Source organism: Choloepus didactylus, chromosome 1 (genome assembly GCF_015220235.1).
Source record: "Choloepus didactylus isolate mChoDid1 chromosome 1, mChoDid1.pri, whole genome shotgun sequence".
In the NCBI taxonomy this organism is placed as follows: Eukaryota; Metazoa; Chordata; class Mammalia; order Pilosa; family Megalonychidae; genus Choloepus; species Choloepus didactylus.
Window position 1 is genome coordinate 37,315,268 of NC_051307.1, and position 6,150 is coordinate 37,321,417.

Genomic DNA, 6,150 nt, shown 5'->3' on the forward strand with positions numbered 1-6,150 from the left:
GATCCATCTCCACTATCCCTCTCTTCTTCCAGGCATATAACTAAAGTCCCATTAGGTCCTGAAAGATGAGGTACAAAGTGTGATCCATGAGGAAGTATGCTATACTCCAAAAGAACTGCATGAGTTTTCCAATTTATATAGACAGAAATCAGGGGAATCTGTATGGGAATGGATATTAAGGGTGGGGAATAATGGTGGAAGGAATTTATTGATATGTGCCCAATAAGCAGAGATTCTGGATTCAATTTTGTAGCTTGAGGGGTTAACAGTTTTGGTGGTTGGCTGAAACATGGATCAAAGGGTGGCCAACATTACCTGAGGTTGAAACGCCAACACTGCCATGGTATAATGTAGATGAGGGGATCCAAAGACTTAGAGAGGTTGGAATATTAGAGCGGATTTACAATGTAAGACCTGCTCACCCAACCTAGGAATGTCCAGAGGACATACCTTTAAGCAGGACTTTGAGGATAAATTTGTGAGACTGACGCCATCACCTCTGAAGAGCTCTGTGGTCACCTGTCTCTGGAGGTCAGATATTACTATGGGAACTGCTGTCACTGAGCACAATGGGATAACCAGATCTCAAGTTGACAGAAGCTACGTGGCTGCACTTAATTGCCAAATACAAGGTGGGTGTGGCTATCATAATAGACGGCAGGCTCAAAGCAGCTGTCAAAATAATCTGACTTGCAGAGACCTAAGATATTGGCTAGTATACCATGGGGGTACCTAGAAGTAAAATAGATGGGCAGTCTACTAAGTTCTTACTAGATCTGAATAAGCAAAAGAGTTCTAGGTCAAGTGAATGAAAGTCTAATTGAATGACAAAAACAGAGAGTCATGGCCCTTTTATCAATTCCCAGACTTGAGACAGTTTACAGGCCCTTGAATGAGGGGAAAGCCAGCTACCTTTGGGAAAGGACCCTGTTACACTGCCAAAAATGCATGCTGTTAATCTTCCTCCCAGCCTTCCCCAAAGAGACCTATGGATTTTTACCAGGGTAACTGTGCATGGGAAAGCAGATTATCAGGTATTTTGGGGATTGTTAGACACATGCTCAGAAGTGACATTAATTCCAGGAGACCCAAAATGTCGCTCGATTATCAGATATTTTGGGGATTGTTAGACACAGGCTCAGAAGTGACATTAATTCCCGGAGACCCAAAATGTCGCTCTGATCTACCAATCAGAGTAGAGGCTTATAGAGGTCAGGTGATCAATGGAGTTTTAGCTCAGGTCCATCTCACAGTGGGTCTAGTGGGAACCTAGACCTATTCTGTGGTCATTTCCCTGGTTCTGGAATGCATAATTGGACTAGACATACTCAGCAACATTGGTTCCCTGACTTGCGGAGTGAGGGCTATTATGGTAGGAAAGGCCAAGTGGAAGCCACTGGAACTGATTCTACCTAGCAAAATGGTAAATCAAAATTAGTACCAGATTCCTGGAGGGATTGAAGAGACTAATGCCACCAAGGACTTGAGGGATGCAGGGGTTGTGATTCCCAACACATCTCCATCAAACTCTCCTATTTGTCCTGGGCAGAATACAGATGAGTCTTGGAGGATGACAGTATATTATCAAAGACTTAACCAGGTGATGACTCCAATTGCAGCTGCTCTTCCAAATGTGGTATTATTGCTTGAGCAAATCAGCACATCCCCTGGTACCTGGCATGAAGCTATTGATCTGGCAAATGCTTTATCTCATTTGCTCTAAGTGCATGCCACCAGAAACAGTTTGCTTTCAGCCGGAAAGGCCAACAGCATACTTTCACTGTCCTACCTCAGGGATATATCAACTCCCCAGCCCTATGTCAAGGTCTCCAGGAACCTTGATCATTTTCTCCCTCTCCAAGACATCACAGTGGTCCAATTATTGATGATATTGAACCTAGTCAGCAAGAAGTAGCAACCACTCTAGACTTATTGCTAAGGCATTTGCGTGTCAGAGAATGGGAGACAAATCAAACAAAAATACAGGGGTTTCCACCTCAGTGAAATTTCTAGGTGTCCAGTGGTGTGGGCCTGTTGAGATATCCCTTCTAATGTAAAGGATAAGCTGTTGCATCTGGTCCATCCTACAACCAAAAAGGAGGCACAATACTTAGTTGACCTCTTTGGATTTTGGAGACAACCTATTCCTCTTTTGGGTGTGCAACTCCAGCCCATTTACCCAATGCCCAGAAATGCCACTGGTTTTGAGCAGGGACAGGAACAAGAGGAGAATCTGCGACAGGTTCAGGCTTCTGTGCAAGCTGCTCTGCCACTTGGGCCCTTTGATCCAGGAGATCCAGTGTTGCTAGAATTGTCTGAGGCAAATAGAGATGCTGTCTGGAGTCTTTTGCAGGCCTCTATAGGAGAATCAGAGTGCAAACCCTTAGGATTTCAGAGCAAAGCTTGCCGTCCTCTGCAGATAAATGCTCTTCTTTTGGAAAACAGCTTTTGGCCTGCTACTGGGCCTTAAAAGATACCAAATGCTTAACCAAGGGCCACCAAGTTACTTTGGGACCTGAGTTGCCTATCATGAGCTGGGTGTTATCTGACCCACCAAGCCATAAAGTTGGGCATGCACAACAGGACTCTGCCATAAAATGGAAATGGTATATATGAGATAGGACTTGAGCAGGTCATGAAGGCACAAGTAAATTACATGATGAAGTGGCCTAAATTCCCAGGACCCCCATTCCTTCAACTTTGCTTTCTCTTTCCCAGCCCAGAGCTATGGCCTCTTAGGGAGTTCCTTACAATCAGTTGACTGAGCAAAAGAAAACTCAGGCCTGGTTTACAGATGGTTCTGCATTATGTGCAGGTACCAACCAAAAGTGGACAGTTGCAGCACTGCAGCCCCTTTCTGGGATGTCCCTGAAGGGCAGTGATGAGGGGAAATCCTTCCAGTGGGCAGAATTTTGAGCAGTGAGCCTGGTTGTTAATTTTGCTTGTAAGGAGAATTGGCTGGAGGTGCACTGTATACTGATTCATGGGCTGTTGCTAATGGTTTGGCTGGATGGTCAGGAATTGAAAGTAACAGGATTGGAAAAATGGTGACAAAGAGATCTGGGAACAGGTATGTGGATAGACTAAGTGGAGAAAAAACATAAAGATATTTGTGTTCCATATGAATGCTCACCAGAGGGTGGCTTCAGCAGAGAAAAGTTTTAATAACCAAGTGGATAATACAACCTGTTCTGTGGTTACCAGTCAGCCTCTTTCCCCAGCCACTCCTGTCATTGCCCAATGGGCTCATGAACAAAGTAGTCAGTGTGGTAGGGATTGAGGCTCAGCAATATGGACTTCCACTCACCAAGGCCCATGTTGCAACAGCCACTGCTGAGTGCCCAATCTGCCAGTAGCAGAGACCAACACTCGGTCCCTGATATGGCATCATTCCCTGAGTTGACCAGCCTGCTACCTGGTGGCAGGATTATTACATTGTACCACTTCCATCATGGAAAGTGCAACAATTTGTTCTAATTGGAATAGCCACATACTCTGGATATGGGTTTGCCTTCCCTGCATGCAATGCTTCTGCCAAAACTACCATCCATGGACTTGCAGAATGCTTCATCTGCTGCCATGGTATTCCACACAGCATTGCTTCTGATCAAGGAACCAACTTCACAGCAAACGAAGTGTGGAAATGGACACATGCTCATGGAATTCTCTGGTCTTACCATGTTGCCCATCATCCTGAAGAAGCTGTATTGGTAGAATGGTGGAATAGCTTTTTGAAGACTGAATTACAGTGCCAAATAGGCAGCAATGCCTTGCATGGTTGGGGCAGTGTTCTCCAGGAGCCTATGTAGCCTCTAAATCAGTGTCCACTCTAAAGGGCTGTTTCTCCTATAGCCAGGATTCATGGGTCCAGGAATCAAGGGTGGAAATTGTAGTGGCAGTGCTCAAGATTATCCCTAGGATCCACTAGAAAATTTTTTGCTTCCTGTCCCTACAACCCTAAGGTCTGTTTGTCTACAAGTCTTAGTTCCAAAAGGAGGAGGTCTTCCACCAGGAGACACAGTAATGATTCCATTGAACTGGAAGTTAAGACTGCCACCTGGCCACTTTGGGCTTCTCATGCCTCTGAATCAACAGGAAAGGAAGGAGATTACTGCACTGGCTGGTGTGATTGATCCTATCAATGGGAAATACCACTGCAGTTACACAATAGAGGTAAAGAAGAGTTTTCCTGGAACACGGGAGATTCCCGTAGGGCATCTCTTAATACCACCATATCCTGTGATTAAAGTCAATGGAAAACTAACAATCCAATTCAGGAAGGACTACCAATGGCCCAGAAACTTCAGGAATGAAGGTTTGGGTCATCCTACCAGGCAAAGAAGAACAGCCAGCTGAGGTGCTTGCTGATTGTGCCAGTTTGAATATATTATGTTTCCCAAAACTTCATTATCTTTGATATAATCTTGTGTGGGCAGACATATCAGTGTTGATTAGATTGTAATTCTATGAGTGTTTCCATGGAGATGCACCCCACCCAACTGTGGGTGATGACTCTGATTGGATAGTTTCCATGGAGGTGTGGCCCCACCTATTCAGCACGGGCCTTGATAAGTTTACTGGACCTCTATATAAGCTCAGACAGAAGGAGTGAGTGTGCTACAGCCAAGAGGGACACTTTGAAGAATGCACAGAAGCTGAGAGAGTAGCTGCAGATGAAAGACAGTTTGAAGATGGCCGTTGAAAGCAGACTTTTGTTCTGGAGAAGCTAAGAGAGGGCAAGCTCCCCAAGAGCAACTGAGAGTGACATTTTTGAGGAACTGCAGCCTAGAGAGAAGTGTCTTGGGAGAAAGCCATTTTGAACCAAGAACTTTGGAGCAGATGCTAGCCATGTGCCTTCCCAGCTAACAGAGGTTTTCTGGACACCATTGTCCATCCTCCAGTGAAGGTACCCGATTGTTGATGTGTTACCTTGGACAATTTATGGCCTTAAGACTGTAACTGTGTAACCAAATAAACCCCCTTTTATGAAAGCCAATCCATCTCTGGTGTTTTGCATTCCGGCAGCATAAGCAAACTAGAACACTGATGGTTAAGGGAACAAGGAATGGGTAGTGGAAGAAGGTAGTGATAAATATGAATTATGACCATGTGATCAGTTACAGAGATGAGGACTGTAATGGTATGAATGTCTTCCTTTTGTTATGAGTATGTTTGCATATGGACATAAAGCAAATAACTTTGTTTTCTTCTCTATCTAATCCCCTTATCATATGGCATAAGTTGTATTGTTCATGTTGTAGTATTTAAGTTATAGAATATCAAGTTTAAGAGTGAATATTACTCAAGGACTTGCACCCTATTCTGGAGAAATTTAGTGCATTTCCAGTTGTAATGCAGGACAGTTGAGTATTGTTAGGTGAATAATATGTCTGTCACTGTTTTTTATTTAGAGATTAAGCATGGTTTAAGGTGATGTGTATAGCTGCCAAGGGGTGGACTGTGATGGTTAGGCTCATGTGTCAACTTAGCCAGGTAATGGTGCCCAGTTGTCTGATCAAGCAAGCACTGGTCTGTTACTGTGAGGACATTTCATGGACTTAAATCATCACTAAGTTGATTACATTTATGGCTGATTACATCTGCAATCAATTAAGGAGAGTGTCTTCAGCCATGAGAGATGTTTAATCTAATCAATTGAGGCTTTAAAAGGAGAAGAGATGACTTCAACAAACAGAAGAGAGAACTTTCATCTCTGCTTCAGCCAGCCAGCTTCTCCTGGGGAATTCATTAAAACCTCCAATGGAGTTGCCAGCTTGCAGCTTGCCCTACAGAATTTGGACTCATGCATTCCCACCGTTGCATGAGACACTTTTATAAAATCTTATAATATTTGCAGACATCTCCTATTGGTTCTGTTTCCCTAGAGACCCTGACTAATACAGATGTTAACTCATGGTGTCATATGACTGTATATATATATTCATTTATTGATTTCATTATTTCAGTTTGTGTATATGATTATGACTTTTCTTTCCAAAATGGGATATCAAATTGAAACTAAAACACATTCTGAAGCAAATTTCAACTCAGAGGATGATTTTGGTTTATGTGATTTTGGATTCATAGAATTGCCCTTGAATGCTTAATCTAAATTGAGAGACCATTTTTTTCCCTTCTGGATTTGTTGGT

At 43.3% G+C, this 6,150-nt stretch overlaps 1 pseudogene; it reads left to right on the forward strand.

The window, feature by feature from the left end:
* Window positions 1-956: 956 nt before the first annotated feature.
* Window positions 957-5,138, forward strand: LOC119531810 (annotated as a pseudogene).
* Window positions 5,139-6,150: the final 1,012 nt, after the last annotated feature.